Here is a 10564-nt window from a genome sequence, read left to right as displayed (position 1 = left end):
CTTCCCCCGTCTCTTACATCACTGCGCTGGCGTCAGAACTCAGTCAAGTGTCGGCAAATTGCACACAACCACCTCATTTAGAACCCCCGCCCCCCCCCCCCTCCGCCTTTCTGCAACAAAACACCACCATCCATTCTCGCAAGCCGGCTTGTTTGCATTGACACATCCAAATTAAATGGCGAGTCACGTTGTTGACTGTCCGCTGAAAAGCCTACTTTGCATTGCACCACATGCATGTTTATTTATATTTGCAATCTTCCTCGACTTTTTTTTTTGAAAAGACACAAATCATTATCACTCAGCCCCACACCTCTATACATGCAGCATTTGCATGATGAATCCATAATTGACTGTGCTCTCAATGTCTGGTCTATAGCCAAGTCACAGCAGCCTTGGTATTATGTAGAAATGGCGGGGGCAATTCTGAAATGAATTTCAGCACCGCTGTGCTTAAAAAAATAATAATAATAATCACAGCGGGGCCAATTTTCGTGCCCAGCATAAATCTAGCGCAAAGTGCATGTTTTATTTATTTATTTATTTATTTATTTATGTTGTTTCAACGACAGGTGCGGGGAGAAAGGGGCGGTTGCGCCTATGTGAGAGTGAACAGAGCTGACTTGCTTCCTGGCCAATGAAAGCGGTTCCGATTATTTTAAATTCACCGCTAGGGAGGTACGCATATTGTCTTTGACAAAAGCAGATCTAGATTTGAGTTGATGCGTAAAATCGAAGTACATAAAGTGTATTTCTAAGAAACTGCAAACAGACCTTCACTTGCGAACATTGTAAAGTTTACCAGGGTGATCATGGATGTAAAAATAGAGCCCAGTATGTTCGTCTTTAAGTGGCTAAATACGCTGAGTAGCTCATTATGATCATCACACAATTTAATGACACGCAGTACCACATTCGCAATTCTGTCTTATTAAAGATAATGTTTTGATTGATAGTGTCATAGTGATGAAAAAAAGAACTATGTTTGGTGGTTAGTGGTGGTGTTCTCTCTATAGTTGTGAGAGCTTTGTCGCATATCGTGACTCTCTGTTGTCGCTTAAGTTTGGACCCCGAAGTTCTATTTATTAATGAAGCTGTCAAGAATATGCATGGTTGAGGACCCAAGTGCAGGGGAGGCAGGATTGCACTGAAAAACAAGTTTCATTTTGAAAGAACAAAAAGGCAAACAAGGTCGCTGGATTTATCAAAAATATGAAATCAACAAACGTCCAAAATTAAAACAAAAAGGATCAAAGTACCAAAACAAACATGTGGAAAAAGACACTGCAATGTCATGATGGAAGGATGGAGAAAAAAATATAAAAGGATATGTTTCAATTTTTTTTAAAATAGTCCAAGAGGAAATGTAATTCATAAAAATAATATTCAAAGAAAAAAAATCGCTCTGAGCGAATGTAGCAGTGATGGCGAGGAATGTTCAAGGATGTCATCTTGACATTTTACAAATGAAGAAATCTTCTTATTTATTTCTCTTTCCCATTTTTTTAAACTTACCATCCGCATGCTGTAACTCCTTTGACGTTTGAATTATACATGATGCTGAGTACATAGTAAACAAACATCTTTGATAAAGAGGCATTTCAGAACAACTCGTACTTTGGTCATTCCATCATCCTACCAGAAATATTGCGTATGTTTGACCGTACACCTTTAAGGTTTGAAGCTCTGAAGCCAAGTAAACTAAATTCAATTTTGTCAAAATCCAACAGTGCACCTTATAATCCGATGCACCTTATATACGGATCAATGTTCTGATTTTTCGTAGTATTTTAAATGTTCTGTAAAGCGTTTTGTTCCAGCTGTCGTGAAAGCACTACAGAAATAAAGCTGCATTGTATTGTATTCTCTTTAGCGTCGCTCCATCTAGTGGATGCATAATGTAACCGCAGCCACTGTTGAAGCTTCAATGTGTCTTATAATGCGGTGTGCTCTGTATGTTAAAAAAATGTTTTAAAATAGGCCATTCATTGAAAGTGTGCCTTATACTCCAACGCACCTTATGGTGCGGAACATACGGTAGTTTTATTTTAATGTTACTTGGTGTGGGTGGCAAAGTGGACAATTGGTCAGTGCCGTCCGCCTTACTCTGTGGAGTTTGCATGTTCTCCCTGTGCCTGTGCAGGTTTTCTACGGGGACTCAGTTTTCCTCCCACATTCGAAAAACATGCATTGTGCCCTGTGATTTGTTGGAAAACAGTTTAGGTTGTAAGCCACCATGTCAGAAAATACTGTACTTTAACTTGAGGAAAGGTGTTGCGAATGAGATCTTTTTATTCAATTATTTTTATTGAGAAAGGACTCTGAAGATTCTGAACTGTATGAATGGCAGTGCTGTAGGGAGGATATTGCATTGCGATGGAAATACTGTAGCTCATCATCGCCGGTAGTCAGCCGTTTTTTTGTTGTTGTTTTAATGAACCCAAACGATTCTACTATTCTGTTGACAAACTTTCATCAGATGTTTTCCATGAAACCCTGGGAATTGTGGTATATAAATTCAGTGAAAACCGGAAAAAGCCATAATATAAAAAAACTTTGGTGGGGTTTGGGGGGTAATCACATCTTTTTTTATTTCCATTGCTCAGTAGTGCTTTACGTTTTATAGTGCTCTCTAATTTGAAGCCTTACGCGCTGGAAACGTCAACTTGGAGACGCTTTTCGGTGCCCGCCGCAAACATTTATTTGTTAAGCGCGCTTTATGCGTTGGAGCACAGTTGACTTCGCCAGTCAACTTTAGGAAGTGATGTATGTCCGCCACACTCCGGTGGCGGTGCTGAACGGCTAATCCGGCAGCAGCGGCGGAAAACTTCGAACACTGCGGCGGTGCCGTCAAGGGAGGCCACAGGCGGAGGCACGGCACGGCACGCTCGACCACCAAGGCAGCGCGAGCAAGCGATAGCCAGCCGGCGTGGTTGGGCGAGAGGACGCTTCGGAATCTCCGGTGGCGGTGCTGAACGGCTAATCCGGCAGCAGCGGCGGAAAACTTCGAACACTGCGGCGGTGCCGTCAAGGGAGGCCACAGGCTCACTGCTACGTCACCAACTTCCGGGTTGGCACAAAGATCACAGCACACCTCATCAACAAGCTGACAGTCGACTAGCAACAAAACCCAAAAATGCCGCCCAAACGAGGACAAGATATTAAACAGGACGAAGAATTCATGACCCTTACGCAAGTCAACGAACTACTCACGCAACAAAAAGAACTGTTCACAGCACTTATTCAGCAACAACAGGATTACTTCAAAGGATTTGTAAAGATGATACTGGATTCAACAAACACACGACTCGACAATTTTTCCAGGGAAGTTCAAGAACTGAAAACAAGTCTTAATTTTACCCAAAAGGAGGTTGATGACATTAAAAAACAACAAACGAATGGAACTGACCATTGCAAAGCCATGCAAACTGAAATATATAAAGTATGTGACAGTATGCTTGTTTTAACTGACAAGATGGACTACTTAGAGGGACAATCCAAAAGAAATAACTTGATAATCGATGGAATTGAAGAAAGGCAAGGAGAAACGTGGACCGAAACGGAGGAAAAAGTGCAGAAAATCTTCAAGGACCAACTGCAATTAAAGGAGACAATCGAGGTGGAAAGAGTCCACCGCACGGGGAGATACGAATCGGGAAGACCTCGACCAAGACCAGTCGTGGTGAAGTTTGAAAAATATAAGGACAAAACAATGATACAACAGAGAGCAAAATACCTAAAAGGCACCAAAATTTACATTAATGAAGATTATACAGATACTGTACGTCAAAAAAGAAAAGAATTGCTTCCAAAACTAAAAGCGGCACGTGAAAGAGGGGAAATTGCCTACTTGAGGCACGACAAACTCATCGTCCACCCCCGCACCAGTACTCCAATTCAAAGGGCTCCACTTCAACATGCTGAGAGCTGATTACCACCAGACGAAACTTAATATACATATATACATATAACATACATATAGGAAACAAACAACACAAACATGGACTTTAAAATCTTTGATTACGCTGAACATAAGACATTCGATCCAGAGAACAACTTGGATCCAGACAATAATTTCTTCAATCATAATCACAGCATCACAAATTCAAAGTATTATACTGATGAACAATTCAACTCAAATGTAGAACTGAAAAATACATTTTCAGTGATACATATAAATAGTAGAAGTCTATACAAAAATTTCACCAAAATCGAAGAATATTTAACTACATTGAATAAATTTACAATTATTGCCATATCAGAAACTTGGCTTGATGATGAAAAAACAAGTGAAATGAAAATTGATGGATATGAAATGTATGCAACTCATAGGGAAGACAAAAAAGGAGGGGGAGTTGCAATATATGTAGATAAAACACTGAAATGCTGCAAAATTGAGAGCTTGACAAACACAACTGAGAATCTAATGGAATGTCTAACTTTGGAAATACACATGAAAAATGCATCAAATGTTATTTTAAGTTGCGTTTATAGGACACCAGGATCTTGTCTAGACACATTTAATAAAAAACTGACAGATATGCTGAGTTGTTCTAATGACAAGAAAACACGAATAATATGTGGCGATTTTAACATCAACTTATTAAACCCAAATGGACACAAAAAAACAACAGATTTCATAAATACAATGTATAGCAACGGTCTATACCCAGTCATTCTGAGACCCAGCAGAATAACAGTGGATACGGCCACATTGATAGATAACATATTTATAAATAAGATCGATCACAAAAAGGAAAGTGGACTTCTCATAACTGATATAAGTGACCATCTACCAGTCTTTGTAGTCCTACACAATTACTTTACTAGAAATACAAAACCAAGAACCCATACATCAGAAATAAGACTTAGAACCCAACATTCCATTGCAGCTTTCAAGTTCGACCTAGACAAGCAAAATTGGTCTGAGGTCTACACAAATGATGATCCAAATACTGCGTTTGAAGCATTTCAGTCAACCATAACCTCCTTATACGATAAACATTTCCCAGTAATTAAAGTCACCAGAAAGTTCAATGGACAAAGTAAGCCATGGATAACAAAAGGCATAGAAAATGCATGTAAAAAGAAAAACAATCTATACAAATCGTTTATAAAATCCAGAACTAATGAAGCTGAAACAAAATATAAGATTTATAAAAACAAATTAGTAAATATTATAAGAGCTAGTAAGAGAGACCATTTTCATGCATTATTAGAGCAAAATAAAAGCAATACTCAAGAAATCTGGAAAATCTTAAATCATGTAATTAGAAATAACTCTAATAAAGTAGATTATCCGGAGTATTTTATGAAGGACAAAAATACCATTATTGAGGAAACGGCAGAAATGGCAAATGAATTTAATGAATATTTTGTTAATATCGGCAGTAACTTAGCAAAACAAATTCCCGATCCAATAAACTCTTTAGAAATACATAAACACATAGAAAAAAATCCTTCCACAATGTTTCTTACTGCTGTGAATCAAAATGAAATATTAAATATTGTAAAAACATATCAAAGCAAAAAGTCAACCGACTGTTTTGATATTGATATGTCAATAGTAAAACATATTATAGAACTTGTAGTGCGACCCTTTACATATACAGTATATGCAACCTGTCATTTAAAGTCGGTATTTTTCCATCAAAAATGAAAACAGCTAAAGTTATTCCAATTTTTAAAAATGGTGAAAGACATTTCATAACAAATTATAGACCTATATCACTGTTACCACAATTTTCAAAAATATTAGAAAAATTATTTTCTCGTAGACTCGATAACTTCATTGATAAACACATGGTATTAAGTGAAAATCATTATGGCTTCAGAGAAAAACGGACCACCTTATTGGCAGCAATGGAGTTTGTGGAAGCAATAGCCACTAATATAGATAATAAAGAATACACGGTCGGGATTTTTCTCGATCTAAAAAAAGCTTTTGATACTATAGACCATGCTATATTATTGAAAAAATTAGAGAGATATGGTATCAGAGGCACAGCACATAAATGGATTGCAAGTTATTTAGAAAACAGATATCAGTATGTGCAGTTCAAAAACAAAAAATCCAACTTACTGAAGATTATCCATGGAGTGCCCCAGGGGTCAGTGATTGGACCAAAACTGTTCATTTTATATATTAATGATATCTGTAGTGTGTCAAAACAATTCAAATGCGTCCTTTTCGCCGATGATACAACCTTTTACTGCTCTGGAAAAAATATGACACAACTCATGAAAATTGTAGAAAACGAATTGACAAAATTTAAAAAATGGTTTGACAAAAACAAATTATCTTTAAATTTAACAAAAACTAAGCTAGTTGTTTTTGGCACAAGACCAATTAAAGACCAAATTAAAATAAAGATAAATTCAATTGAAATAGAACGAGTCTATGAATATAAGTTTCTTGGACTAGTAATAGATACCAAACTATCCTGGAAGCCACACATAGATAATATAAAAAGAAAAGTATCCAAAACTATCGGGATACTCCACAAAACGAAGGATGTGTTGAATAAGAGCTCTTTGTATACATTATATTACTCATTATTACTACCATATCTGACCTACTGTGTAGAAATATGGGGAAAAGCCTGTAAAACGAACACACTCCCTGTTTTAAAATTACAAAAAAAAGCAATCAGAATAATCAACAGGTCGAAATATATAGAACCCACAAATCCAATATTCATCAAATTAAACACAATGAAATTCTACGACCTGGTTGACTACAAAATTACTCAATTAATGTATAAAGCACATAACAACCTCCTTTGTCAAAATATCCAGCAGCTTTTTGAAATTAGAGAGAGCTGGTATCATCTAAGGGGCACTAATCAATACAAAAAATCCAGAACAAGAACAAACATTAAGCAAAGGTGTGTATCAGTAATTGGTGTCAATCTATGGAATAAGCTTGAAACGGATCTGAAAATGAGTAAATCGTTGGAGGAGTTCAAAAACAAATTCAAAAGATTAGTGCAAAATAACTACATGAATCTGAATTAAAATAGATACATTTGATATACTTATAAAATATAGTAATATAACTGTTTGTTCTTGTTTTGGATTTTGATCAACTTAACAGTTGTATTCAAGGAATGCTAATTATAATGAATATCAGAAAATTGAAATACAAAAGAAGAAAGAATAACAATATATATACAAACCAGAAGGTGTAGAAATAGAATAGCATAGTATACACAAGGGTAAAAATATTTAATGATATGTAGTTTTTCATTTCTTTGTTTTGAAAAATGAACAATCAGTTACATAATAAGGGGTAGGACTAGATAAGTTACTTACTTCCTCCTACTCCTTTGAGCATATAACTGTGATGTGTGTTTTTTTTTTTTCTCTTTTAACTATTTCCAATTTTCCTTTTATAATTTTGTTTGACCTTTGTCAACCTGTTATTGCGTGTACTATATATGCTCAATAAAATAAAACAAACAAACAAACAAAAAAAAGGGCAAAAAGCTCTTCTTATCCTGCAGCAGTTTGTTTTTTTGGGGGGGGTTGACAGAAGCTAAAAAATATGCTTTCTCAAATACAATACAATTAAAACACACACACATTACACTGATGTATTAATTTTACAATGTGAGGTTGCAACAGGCGGAACATGACAAAAAGTTGAAAACAGTTTCGATCTGTTATAAGATGAGCATGTTTTAATTAGGATCAATATCAGAACTGAAAACATTTCGAAAGAAAATCAAAAAGTCCCGGAATGAATGAAACACTTTACTCATTGGTTGATTCACAAATACAATGTAATTTACTCATCGTGTTTATCTGATTATCAAGAGATGCAATTAAATCTCCTTCTATTTTTAAACTTTTCTTTTTAAAGTTTGTCAAAGTAGGCTGATAAAGAAATATATTACAAGCACCTGTTAAACATGTATATCCTACTGATATAGGCTATGTTTTGGAATTATCAGGGGAGAGAGGAGGGTGTTATGGAAGGACACGACAAGAGCACCCTTCCTGAACCACAAATATGTTTTCCTGCTTGGAGCAGTTTGCTCACTTTAAACATTACATAACCGTGCTGTGCGCTGCAACTCGTCTAGACTCATGACCACTGAGTCATTTTTGCCTAAAAGCATTTGCAGTTGTTGTTGTCTGTTGTTGATGTCTAGGAAATGTGTCCCTTTCCAAAATCGGGTATGCTGTATGATGAAAAGCGACCGAAAAAAAATAATAATAATATTTTCAAGTTTTGGTAGGTTAAACGTATCATCCTATGATGGTGTTTGGGGCCCCACACACGCACACAAAGTAAAAAAAAATGGTCCTATAAGAATGAATTAAAAGTGTTTTTTTTTAATTGGCAACAAATGTAATAACTGCAATGACAGTACATTTAGCTGTCATTGTTGTGAGATTTCTTAAATTGTACGGAAAAGGATTTACATTAATGTCAGATCAACTCAATATTTTTGTGTTTAACGACGATCATGTCACTTTTAAGTTTGTTCGGAGCACCCACGTTGAGGTTTTGACTGTCGAGATTCTCAAATCAAATCCACCCATCTTGACGCCTTGACATCGGTATTCAGGTCTGCTCTGCTCAAGGGCACAATCCGAAAGAAAACATCTTTTCGGTGCCTATTTTATTGATTTATTTTTTTGCTGTTCATTTATTCTTACTGACATTATTTATTATTTCCTACAAGCGGGTTAGCAGTTTTCGCTCATATTTGGGGCAACAGAGTTTAGCATCGCCATTGCGGTCATTTTTTTTTTGTTTGTTTTTAACCATCAATCAACTGTTACGCTAGCATGAATGCAGATAAATACGGAATATTCAAACACAACATCCAGAAATACCTTTTGCTGTTATTTTTCTTTCAATGGGGTTGTAATGCTCGTCGCAATATATACAGTTAGTTAATATCCATCTTCTGCTCTCCTCCTGTCACCATGCAAATTTACCTGAATCTTCCCGCATTAGCAGCACTGATTGCTGCTGTCTTGCAATCATTTGACTTTGTTTGACAGACAAATCTCTGACCCGTCGCGGGTTTTCCTGGTAAGCCCGTGGTACATTGTTGCTGTTATTCCGTCTGCCTGCAGAGGAAATATTATTGTGTGGACGATAGTCGGTTTCCATTACAAAAGTGATTTCAAAAGCTCCCTGACGTGAACAATCACGAGAAAATAGTTTGCATAAGTATTGTTCTTTTCAATTCCGCCACTGGTATGAATGCAGTTGTTTGGGGTAATGAGTCTTCGTTCAAAGTCTAAGCTTCCTCCGATAAAACTCACCTTGGCATTTGGGGCGGAGTTGATGAGCCGACTTTGTCAGGGGATTCGTCCCTCAGGAGTTTACATTGAAATATGTGTCGTTCCGAGGTACAAACATATGTCCGCACCCCTGGATTGTGCACTTGAGCAGCTGAAGGAGGGTGTGATGATTTTTGCCTGTGAATGGCAAACTTACGACGATGCTGATTGGGAAGCTGAGAAGCAGTTGCTTGGTTACCACGTTTTACGATGTGATCCCGACTCGTCATGAAAAATTTAAACTCATGACAGAACCATTCTGGTGAATTCCACCATGAGATATAGAGTAGATGTTCTTGGGGGATATCTGGATGAGGGCTGAGGCGGGGTGGAGTCATACTACTGTAGCACACAAACAAAGACAGTATATAAATATACTGTAACGGATTTCACTCCTCAACAATTTATGAGCAAGTGACAAGATGTACAAGAAAGTGGGTATATATATATATATATATATATATATATATATATATATATATATATATATAGATAGATATATATAAATTTTTGTTGTTTTTTTTAAGCCGGAATTGTCCACAACTGGGATGACGTGCCATAAATATTTGAGATGCATTTGTGTTTCCCCCCGCGATCAAAATGATGTCTTTTTTCTCTTTTGAGGCTCACCATCAGTGCCCATCATTATTCTGTATAATGATCGGTAATATTATTGTTAAATGTGATTAGCAGATGAAGTCGACGGAATTGTAATCACACGCGTGCAGAAGGGATATTACAAATATACGGGGTGAGCGTTTCTGCTGTCAAGTAATCCGAGATGCTACCCGCCAATGCCGCGTTATGTCAAACGGATGTGGTGGTGGTGGTAAGAGATGTGATCTGACATATCAAATGGCGGCGCCATTGAGGCTCTGTGATCCTGTGTATGGTGAGTCGCGAAAATGAACATTTTCACAAACACCGGTGCTCGTTTAACTGTGATATTTATGATTCTGGTTGTCAGGTTCAAAAAAATAACTGAATAATGTTCAGGAACCCAGAAATGCAGACACGGTTCGTCCGTGAGATAATAAAAATATTATGAAAAATGCAAAAGGCAAGGGAATCGTAATCCGAGGATACAAACGAAAAGACTGGAGTTGCACGAAACCTCAAATGACGAAACAATGACGATATTTACAAAACGTGGAACTAAGGCAACAAGAACGATGAGACCAAGAGGTCTAGAAAAGCAACACTTGAGCAAGAGCAGCAACAAGGTCAATAATCCGGCAAGCGGCAGGCAGTTTGTCAGTCCTTC

General features: G+C 36.9%; 1 long non-coding RNA gene across 1 annotated transcript; it reads right to left on the bottom strand.

Annotated features, from left to right (window-relative positions):
- Positions 1-8336: 8336 nt before the first annotated feature.
- LOC127604769 (uncharacterized) lies at positions 8337-9403 on the bottom strand. The gene is made up of 3 exons (XR_007963406.1): positions 9283-9403; positions 8845-9084; positions 8337-8580 (listed from the first exon to the last, which is right to left on the bottom strand). It is a non-coding gene; the product is annotated as an uncharacterized LOC127604769 (long non-coding RNA).
- Between the last annotated feature and the right edge of the window lie 1161 nt (positions 9404-10564).

This window comes from Hippocampus zosterae, chromosome 7 (assembly GCF_025434085.1).
Source record: "Hippocampus zosterae strain Florida chromosome 7, ASM2543408v3, whole genome shotgun sequence".
In the NCBI taxonomy this organism is placed as follows: Eukaryota; Metazoa; Chordata; class Actinopteri; order Syngnathiformes; family Syngnathidae; genus Hippocampus; species Hippocampus zosterae.
The sequence above is the reverse complement of the archived record's forward strand: the minus strand, read 5'-3'. Positions and strand labels throughout refer to the sequence as shown.